Raw genomic sequence first — 11,244 nt, 5'->3', positions numbered from 1 at the left:
GATGTTTGTAACATTTCATATATTTCAAACTTAAGAAATTCCTTTGAAATTTCATAATTTTTCCACCTCTGATCACTTCTAGGTGGTATATTTTCTCCAAACATATAATATGACCCTATTCTAGTGAAAAAATTGTTAAAGATATGGGCTATTGACTTAATTTGATGAATACATTAATTATTACTATTATTTTTCTCCTGTCAATACAGTTTTATCTTATTTCCCTTATGTCATTTGTAAGTAGTAAATCTGGAGCTCAATTATGAAGAAATTACGAAACAGCTCAGAGGATACCTTGCATATGCTATAACATGTAATTATGCCAGCTGAGGTCACCGATAGACGTGTTGAAGAGATCAGGTAAGGGAAACAGCAGCAGGGACCACCTGCCTCTTCTCTTCTCCCTAGTTCCAGATAGATATCTGGTAACACCATGATGCTTGAAGAAAGCCATCCCAGCTGACCGGTGTAGCAGCCCGTTCTGCTCACTGCCTTGTTCCTGATTTTGTTCCACACCCCTCTGAAAAGAGGAGTTCTTTCTGGAACCTGATGAGACCTGCCGCATAATGACAGGTCTGCGGCTGGGGAGGTACAGGCAAGATGATGTGCAGAGCAGACCTGATCACCAGCTTTGCTTGGTTATGCAGAGAAACATGCTCTGCATTTTACTTCTCATGAAGTAAACTATTTCATGTTAAAAATGACAACATTTTCAAGTGGGTTAAGAGTAGAAAGAAGGAAAGGGACTCATTCAGAATCTAAGAATCAATCTTTCTCCCTTTTGCCTGGAATGCCCTTTGCCTGTTTCCTAATGTGCCTGCCTTGCTTAGGACTAGTGCAAGTGTCAGTCCTTAAATGGAGCCCCCTGACCTCCCCCTTCTCTCAGTGAGCAGCAGTATCAGCTTCCTCTTCCAGGTGCACAGAGTAGTTCTAGATGCATCCCTGCTACTGCGCTTGCTGAAATTATCTGACTATATCTGTGCTCCTCAACTTGACTCTGAACAACTCCAAAGAAACCTCAAAGAAAATTGGAGAGACTGTCAAACTTCGGATACTCAATAAATGTGTCTCCAACTGAATGAGAAAGAGAGGGATTAAGTATGCTTGCTCTCGCATTTTGTACCTGTTCACAGGAGTTTTAGTCTCTCTCTGTTGTCAATGATGTTTATTCATACTTTGTTCTGGTGGTGTGATTAAGTGGCTTCATTTATATTGTGTAATAGTCTGCTCGGGCTGCCGTAACAAAATACCATAGACTGTGTGGGTTAACCAACAGAAATTTATTTTCTCACAGTCCTGGAGGCTAACAGTCTGAGGACGGGGTGCCAGCATGGTCAGGTTCTGGTGAGAGCTCTCTTCCCGGCTTGCAGACAGCCACCTTCTTGCTGTATTCTTGCATGGCTTTTCCTCAGTGCTTGTGCATGTTGAGAGAGAGGGCTCCCTCTCTGGTGTCTCTTCTTACAAGGGCACTAATCCTGAGGGCCCACCCTCATGACCTCATCTAACCCTAATTACCTTCTAAAGGCCCAATTTCCAACTACCATCACACTTGGGTTTAGGGCTTCAATACATGTATTTTGAGAGCAACACAAACATTCAGATCATAGTGTTAAAAGATAAACTGAGGCACATTAAAAATTTCAAGAGTTTATTTGAGCAAACATCAATTTGAATTGGACAGCACCAAACTGAAAGTGCTCCATTAACAGGAGCTCAGGAAAAAGCTTTTATAGAGCTGATGTGGAAGCAAAGCAAGGAAATTATTTGATTGGCTATAGCTTAAGCAGTTACCTAATTTGGGAAAGGTTAGTTGGCTGTTTGTGATTGTTTTAGTTTCATTTTCTAGGATATAAGTGCATTTCAGGAATTGACCCTGGGTTACATAGGCGACCAAGGCATTAGAGCCATCTCAGTTTAATGGCCTCCTTAATGACTTTAACAATTTCCCCATTTGGCCATCCTCTCACACATGAGCGATTGACCAAAAATTTGGCACTAGTGCCACTCTCAGTCACCATCAGGGTTACGTTGTTCTTGTCTCACTGTGAAACTCACAGGTCATGATGTCAGGTTTGTGGAAGGTTTCTTCTGTTCATCTCGTTGTTCACCTTGTTCTGTTTCTCTGAGCTCAGTGAGACCATCTGATGGCTATGAACACACATTTAAGACTCTTGACACAATTTTTAAGTAGAGATACATAAAACATAATTATTGTTGAAAAGTTCATTTATAAACTTTTACTTATATCTATTCAATTCACTTGTTCTTAAAAATTATGTTTAGATTATTTATGAAAATTTCACAAGACATTAAAGAGCTAACCATCATTTCAAATTATTTTTCTTCCTGAAATGCTGTGTAATAGCCATAACATGAGATTATATGACTAGTAAACCTGGGTAGAATTAAAGTTATAGGTCTGCATTAAATTTAATGTTGATAACTCTGAAGACATGCCTGTTTTAATTAAACCAACAAACTTAGACTAGCTTTTATTCAGCAAAGATTATCCCAGATCACACAAACTTGAAGAACATTTGGGTTAATTTCTATATTCATGAGAGAATATTTAATTTATATAAGTGCTTAGTTTTCTTTAAGCCAGTTAAATAGAGCTCTTTTACAAATTAATTTTGTCAATACCATCTGGAGGTAGAAAAATCACACATCTATAACATTCATATATAAACATATATAAGCATACAGACAGACACTTTTAAAATTTTAGCCGTGAGACAGATATGATAATACAAAACTCATTAGTTTATAAAAGAACAGTTGGATCTGAGTTGTGTTTCTGGCAGTTGGAATAAATTAAGATTACTTGATCGGATGGCTAAAGATTTTTACCAATATTTGTGGAGAAGATTTAAAATTTTTTTTCATTTGTTTTTTTGCAAGAAAACTTTTAAAGAGGCAATTTGTAATTCATGTAGTCTCTTAGAAGCTTCTGCACACCGATCAAAAGATGCATTCCATTATTTCGGGGAAGTTTGGGACCACTTTTTCTGAACGACACCTTATAAACGGATAAGCTTACCTAGATTAAAAGTTCCCCACTGTGACCACTGTAATTCAAGATTGTCTTTTGTAAGGCTAACCCTCTTGTTCAGACAAACCCATGTCTGGGCTCATAATTTTTATACATATGGCTAGCCAGAGTCTACCAGATGGAGGAGTCCCAGACTCTTTGGACTCAGAGGAACTTATTTTCTTTCTCTCTCCTTTTTTCCCTTAAAACAGAATTTTACCTACCTGAGGTCTCACAACAGACCCAGTCCAGTTTAAGTTAGACCAAGTCCAACTCTGAGCCCAGTCTGGAAAAAGAAATGCTCAAATAAAATTAGAGAACTCACAATGCAAAAGATGCAGAGCTCAGATCTGAGAAGAACTACCTGCAACTCTCAGAGAAAGAAGTGTGCGCAACGGGCTCAGCAGGTACCTATGCGTGATTGCTCCTGAGGGCCTTCAAGAGTCTCCTTTGGACCCCACTTTTCATACCAGAACTGTTAAAAGATAAACTGAGGCATATTAAAATTTTGAAGAGTTTATTTGAGCAAGCATCGATTCAAATTGGGGAGTGCCAAACCAAAAGTGGTTAGGAGAGCTCTGCCAATAGGAGGCAGCAGAAAGGCTTTTATACAGCAGATGCAGAAGCAAAGCAAGGAAATTATTTGATTGGCTATAGCTTTAGCAGGTGCCTTATTCGGGAAAGGCTAGTTGGCTATTTGTGATTGATTGCTCTTAAATTTTGTTTCCTGGGATCCGAGTGCATTTATAGGAGTTGACTCTGGCTTATGTTTTGGTTTGCTTACATAGGCTACAAGGCAATAGAGCCATCTTGGTCTAATGGCCTCCTTGTTTAATTACTTTAACAATAGCACATTACATTACAAACTGTTGAGGATCAACTGGCTGACACACGAGCTCATAAGAAATTAAGGAGTCAGGCAGCAGTCCAGATGACACTTTGCCATGCTCTGCTTCCTACCCTTTGCCTCCTTTTAATTAGGATTTGTATTTATTAGGGTAGTGATTGAATGGTAGCCCCTAACTTTTTAAAGGCTGAAGTTAACAATGGTCTTTATGCATGGTCAAAGAGCCACTCATTTAACTACGTAACTGACAATGTAGACAGAATCAGTGAAAATTTAGGCCTAATAATCTTTTTTTTTTAAGTATATTTAGAGAAAAAGCCATTAAAATTCTGAAAGATATGTCTGCATCAAATCCTAGGAACCTGTGAGTGTTTCCTTATTTAGAAAAAGGGTCTTCTCAGATGTAATTAAGTTAAGGCTCTTGAGATGAGGAGATCATCCTGAATTATCCAGGTGGGCCTTAGATCCATTTGAAGAAGAAAGAAACTGAATACATTTTGATGAAAGCTTAACTTATCATACCTCTTGGACTGGAAATAAAGCAGGAAACATTTTGCTGATTTTTTTTTAATAACATTAACTCTTTCAGTTTTTGGGAATTTATTAGTATATGATCTGTTTCTGCTTCTCTTTCTATGAAAGATTTTCATCTTTGATTTGCTTTCAAAAGGAAATACAGACTTCTGCTTCTGGCCAAGATAGAATGACTGGATGAATTTACCCTCCCAACTGAAACAACTAAAAAATTTGACTAAGTATGTGAAAACACAGTACTCAAGAAATTGGATGTCAGCAAAGAAGGGCAATGATCCCCAAGTGATGGGAAACAGATGAGGTGAGCCCTACCATGCCCTAGCTTACTGCTTTGAGGAAGTTTCCTGGCTCTGGCTCAGGGGCAGGAAGCCAGGTGGAGACTGGTGGGCTCCCTGAGGTGAAGAGATTGAGCAGGGAGTCTGGAGAGGCCAAGGCAGGTAGAGTTCGCAGGGCAGAGTACTGGAGAGGAAGAGCTGCACAGAGAGAGCCTGGAGATCTTTAGAGGGTCCCCCTCAAGTGTTCAGCCGAGTATTGATCAGTGTACTCGTGTAAGGAGACTAATCGAGGCTGGGGAAAGAACCACCTAAAGGATTAGAGGAAACAATCCTTGGAGCTCACAAATGTCTGGGGATAGCACCTGTTCTCAAAGGCCAGAGTGGGAACACTTACAACTCACAAGGCATTGGCTTTCAGAACTCAGGAGGGTTTTGCCTCTGTATTGGGAAAATTAACCCTAGGCCACACATTGCTTTGGTCCTGTCTAACAAGACTTTAAAGCAAGACCCAAAAGGATCAAACTGTGGGTAACATAAGTGTGTCCCAGAACAAAACTCAAAAATATTTATGGGAATAAAAAAATATCCCAGCACCCAAGAAGGAAAAATGCACCATTTCTGACATTTTATAAAAAGTTACCAGATGGGCAAAGAAGCAGGAATATATGACTCATACTAAGGAGACAAACCAATCCATTGAAACTGACCCCAAAATGACACCGATGTTCAAATTAGTAGATATGGACATTAAAAGAGTTATTATAACTGCATTCTATGTATTCAAGAAGCTAGAGGAAAGGTGGAACATATTAAATAGACACATGAAAGATATAAAAAAAGACTCCAATTGAACTTCTATAGATGAAAAATTCACTTGATGGGATTACTGGCAGATTAGATATTGCAAAATAGAACATTAGTAGACTTGAAGACATGACAAGAGATATTATCCAAAATAAAACACAGAAAGAAAAAGCCAGAAAAATCAAACAAATACAGCATCAGTGAGTTGTGGGACAACTTCAAGCAGTCAAATGAACATGAATTCAGAGTCCCCAGTGGAGAGGAGGGGGGAAGACATAAAAATATTTGAAGAAATAATGACCAAAATTTTTCCACACTTGATGAAAACTATAAATTTTCAGATGCAAGAATCTCAATGAAATCAAAGCCCAAGAAACACGAAGAAAACGATACCAAGCCCCATCATGATTAAATCGCTCAAATCAGTGATAAAGAGAAAATTTTAAAAGTATCCAGAAAAAATAAGATACGTTAATAAGAGAAGATCAAAGCTAAAGATAATAGCAGATTTCTCATCAGGAACAATGTAACTATAAGACTGCGGAGAAACTAAAAGAAAAAACAGTACTATCAACCTAGAAATGAAGTACTGAAAAAAAAAAGTCCTGTCAACTAGAATAATTTACCCAGTGAACACAGCAATCAAAAATGAAGGCAAAATAAACCCATTTTCAGACATACAAAAACTACAAGAATTAATCACCAGCAGATCTGAGCCAAAAGAAATGTTAAGTGCAGTCCTTCATGGAGAAGGAAAATGATAACGAAATCCCCAAATCTGGTTATACACAAAGGAATGAAGAACACTGAAAACGGTAACTACGAGGACCAATATAAGGACTTAAAAAATTATTTAATTCTCTCCAAAAGACTGTTTCAAGCAAAAATAATAATAATGCATTCTGGGGTTTATAAAATATGTTATGAATAAAATAATAAAGATAAGAGTGGAAATCAATGAAATAGAAAACAAAAATCAAATGGAGAAAAAAAACCAATGAAATAAAAAGTTCATTCCTTGAGGTCAATAAAATTGATAAACCTCTAGCCAGATGGATCAGGAAAAAAAGGGAGAAGACAACTCCTGATGTGGGAAAAATTTAAAATACTAAGGTTTATGAGGAAGATCTTCTGGTTTAAACCTGATTTGGCCTGATATTTTATTTTAACGAGAGCAGCCTGACTTACGGCCCGACAAACATACATTGTACATCTGCTTTATCTCCCTATCCCAAAGCAAAGCCTGCACTCTTTGAAGATAGGGATGAACGCTTCCCTTCCTCTGATGTCAATACAGGTACTGTTTTGAAGATAAGTTTTTCTTCCCAGAAAGCAGGGTCAAGTTGACCTGCTGTGTACACACTAAACTGCAAAATACAGTTTATACAAAATACAAAATATCTCCTTGAGACCTTAAAAAAATGTATCCCTGTCATGCTTGATGTATGTTTTTTGTTCTGAAATAGTATATAATTATGCTGCAAACCATGCTTCTCCAGAACCCCTTCTCCCTTTGTGGAGACTGCCTTCCCAGCTCAAGTAAAATTCACCTTTTCTCTCTTCTCTATAGAATGGTTCTTGGTTATTTGCATCGATATTACTAATTACTAATATCAGGAATGAGAGAGGTAACCTCAGCACTAATTCTATAGATATTAAATGGATAATGGATAAGGGAATATTATGAGCAACTTTACGCTGATAAATCAGACAACTTAGATGAAATGAACAAATTCCTCAAAAGATACAAATTATTCAAGTTTACTTAAGAAAACAATCTATTTTTCTAAATAGCGTTATATCTATTAAAGAAATTGAAACTGCAGTAAAAAACCTTCTCACAAAGAAAACTTCAGGCCTAGATGACTTTACTGGTGAATTCTGTCTTCAATTTTTAACAAAGTAATACATGGTGATTAAAATACATGCAATTATACAGAAGCATTTCAAATAAAAATCAAAAGCATATCACATCCAACTCCCCACAGTTATCCATTTTTTAAAAGTACTTTGAGGTCTATCATTATAGATTTTTATGTTATGTACACACAAACACGTATATAAACACCCAGTTAAACAACATAAATGATATAATATTCCCTGAGCTTGCTTATCTCATTTAACATAGTACATATGTCTTGTGTCAGAACTCAAAGCTCTATATAAATTCTTTTTGAATAGCTGCATAATACTTCAATGCAGGATATTGTATTATTTTCTCCATTCCTCTGTTGATGGAATAAATTTGGGTTGTGCTACGGACTGAATGTTTGTGTGCCCCCAAAATTCATGTGTTGAAGCCCCAATGCCCAATGTAACTGTAGTTGGTGATGAGGCCTTTTGGGATGTAATTACAGTTAAGTGAGGTCATAAGGGTGGAGCTCTGATTCAATAGGATTAGTGTCCTTATAAGAAGAGAAAGGAGAGAGCTCCCCTGAGCACGCTCTCTCTCCCCCACGTGAGGACGCAATGAGAAGGTGGCCATTTGCAAGCCAAGAAGAGAGCCCACACCACGAACTGAAATGGCCAGTACTTCCACCCTCCAGAACTGTGAGAAACAAATTTCTGCCGTTTACCACCACTCAGTCTATGGTATTTTGTTACAGCAGCCTGAGCTGACAAATAAATATTGCCTTCTGTTTTTGTTTTGCTACTATAAAAACATTGCACTGAAATTCCTTGTACATTTGTCTTTGCACACTCCTGCTAGTAGTTTTGTAGCAGATGTTCCTGGAAGTCTGATTGCTTGGTTATGGAGTGTGCACATTTAACATTTGGGTAGATACTTATGTTATTTTTTTGGCAGTGCCTAGCTTTGTATTCAGATGCTCCACAAGGATATCATTCTGGAATAGTAAGGCCATGTCCCCACCACAGCCTAGAATCTGCCTTCATATTTGGAATGACAGTCAGGTAGAGACAGTTATCCACCCACTTTCTCCACAGGAGCACTACTGACATGCTCAGCTGGAAATTGCCTTGTGTCTGGTACTGTGATGGTGCCCTATCCAACATTTATCATCTGTAGTCACTGGGCACCCAACGCCAAGCAGCACTCCATCCCTAGTCATTGCAATACCCCTCAAAGTCTCATACAGTTTCAAAGACCCCTGAGGGGGTACCTTTCCCACTCCTAGAACCTCCAAAACATGTATCAAGTTTAAAAATATCATAGTTAAAGGGAACAGTTTTGCTACCCATAGGTTTGTTACCAATGAGTTATTTTACTAAGCTATTATTGAAGTTAGCATCTGCAATCTTTTTTTGATTCTAATTCCAACTACTTTTTGGTAGCCAAGTCCTTCATTAATTTCGGTCGAGTTTCACATATAAATGGACTCAACCCATAGCATAAACTTTACTAAAAGAAAAATTTCAAATAAACAGAACAATATAAAGAATATCTATGTATCCATTACTCAGAATTAAAAGATCAACATTTTGCAATATTAGGTAGAATTCTTTTAAAAATTTTACTTTAGAACTATAACATAGATATCATGTATGGCCCCTTTTATCTTTACTCAGCCACTTCCATTAAACTAGTGTGTATCTTTCCCTCTATATTTGTGACAGGCAGAATAACAGTCTCCCAAAGTTGTCTATGTTCTAACCTCTGGCACCTGTGAATATGTTTCCTTACACGCAAAACGGAACTAAGGTTGCACGTATGATTTAGGTGAAGGACCTTGAGATGGAGAGAGTTGCTAGGATTACCCAGGTGGGCCCAATCTAATCACATGAGCCCATAAATCAGAGAACCCTTCCCAGCTGTGGTCAGAGAGTGAGTTGTGACTATGCAAGAAGGTTCAGAGAGATGTCATGTTGCTGATTTTGAAGATGGAGGAAGGGGGTCACAAGCCAAGGAATGCAGGCAGCCTCTGGAAACTGGAGAAGGCAAGGAAATGGATTCTCCTCTAGAGCCCCCAAAAGGAATTTAGCCCTGCTGAACAGCCCAGTGAGACCCTTGTCAGACTTCTGACCTAGAAATCGTTAAGATAATGAATTTGTCTTGGCTTAAGCCAGTGAATTTGTGGTGATTTGTTATAGCAGGGGTATGAAAATAAGACAATATTACATACTGTTACTATATGTGTTTATTCATAATCAATGTATAATTATGGTTTTGATTTTTAAAACCTGGCCTAAATTTAACATTTGTAGTAATGTATTGCTTATACTTATAAATCCCTTTCAGAGCTGATTAACACAAACATGCCATTATGTATACCTGACCACTAGTTGCAGTGGAGCATAACTTATTATTATCTTAAGACAAAGAGGCTAACTAAGGCCTGGACTGGGGAAAACTTGGGCTCAAGCAAGGGTTGTCAGATAAAATACAGGGTGCCCTGTTAAATTTGAATTTTAGATAAACATGAATAGTTTCTTAGTATAATTGCAAATATTGCACGGAACACACGTTATTTGCTAAAACTGTACACCCAGGGCAAGATAACTTTTGTGACCCACGTCTCATTATCAGTTTCATACTTCAAATCGGAATAAGAACGCCTGCTTTATGGAGCTGTTAAATCCAAGTCCAAGTCAATCTCTTTAAAAGCACTAGATTTTTCAAAAGAATGACGGTTAAGATAAACGAGTTTGGGCCTGGCTCTCGGCCTCTGGCGGGGGACCTCGGCCGCCGCCATGCCGCGCGCTGGGTTTGGAGGTGCGGGACCCGCGTGCCAGGCCCGCTCTGCCCTCCTTCCCGACGGGCCAGCCAGGGCGCGAGCTCTGCGTCCCCAGGGAGGCCTATGTCGCCGGTCCCGTCCACTGCAGCTACCCACCCTCCACCGCGCAATACCCCTCCGCCGGCTGTTTTGGACTCTCCCGGCTTCCGCCTTCCGGGCGGTCACGTGCCGCTGGTCACGTGACCGGCGCTCCTGTCATTCTGCGGCGGCTCCGGCTTCCTCCTGCCAGTGCCGCCCTCAACGTCTCGGTGCGGGAACGCTTCACTTTCCGGCGCCGATTCTCTCCCCGCCGCTCTGGCCTCCGGACCGGGCAGGAGACGCAGACTCGGCTCTGACCAGGCGCCCCCGCCCGGCGGAGGCCTCGACGCCCCGGACCGCCGCATCCTCACCGCCGCCTTCGGTGTGTTGTAGGGCCCCGGGGGTTGGCGAAGTTGGGCCGCGCTCAGGTGGGTTCGTCTCCGGCACCAGGCCGAGGGAGGCGACCCCTGCGGTTCCTCCGGCTTGCCCGGTGCGTGCTGGTTTCTCGCGCCCAGGCCCCGCCTGCCCTCCGGTTCCGGTTCCCGGAGTCTACTTCAGGCCTCGGCTGGGTTTACGAAACCGCGGAGCCTGCCCCGCAGGGGCGACGACGTGAGCGGCGAGCGGGGAGAGGAGGACAGCTAAAAGGTGTGCTTTCCCCGGGCTTGGGCCACAGCCCTGGCCTGCCGGAGGTTCGAGTTGGTCAGGAACCTAGGTGACCGCCCTGAGACCCCTCCAGCGACACCGAGAGAGGCCGCTGGGGCTGAGCCTGCGTGGTTCCAGGGCTCCAGCTCGGCCCGGACGGAGCCTGTTTCTGCCTGGGCCCTGCCAGGCCGCTTCGATCTTGCTTGTTTAGGCAGCAAATCTTCAGATACAGAGATTAAGTTCCAAACCGACGAAGGTCATTGGGATCCTGGGATAGAATTTTGGATATGATTTTTAGCTGCTTTGTAGCCTAACTTTGAATTTATATGTTGTGAAAAGGAACATATGTTTTGTGTCATGGTAGAAATGAAGCTTAAACTTTTATCTGTTAGTTTTGGA

The 11,244-nt window shown here is 40.6% G+C and overlaps 1 protein-coding gene across 4 annotated transcripts in view; it reads left to right on the top strand.

Annotated features, from left to right (window-relative positions):
* The first annotated feature begins 10,408 nt into the window (after positions 1–10,408).
* ATP6V1H (ATPase H+ transporting V1 subunit H) overlaps positions 10,409–11,244 on the top strand; it is a 119,920-nt gene continuing 119,084 nt past the window's right edge. For 2 of the 4 annotated variants that reach the window (XM_058528700.1, XM_058528698.1), the window contains exon 1: positions 10,410–10,585. The gene's annotated coding sequence lies outside the window, so the exon portion shown is untranslated. Of the gene's footprint in view, positions 10,586–10,612; positions 10,632–11,244 lie in introns of those variants that run through there. The other 2 variants (XM_058528701.1, XM_058528699.1) reach the window with 2 other exon arrangements.

This window comes from Diceros bicornis, chromosome 33 (assembly GCF_020826845.1).
Source record: "Diceros bicornis minor isolate mBicDic1 chromosome 33, mDicBic1.mat.cur, whole genome shotgun sequence".
Lineage (NCBI taxonomy): Eukaryota > Metazoa > Chordata > Mammalia > Perissodactyla > Rhinocerotidae > Diceros > Diceros bicornis.
The sequence above is the reverse complement of the archived record's forward strand: the minus strand, read 5'-3'. Positions and strand labels throughout refer to the sequence as shown.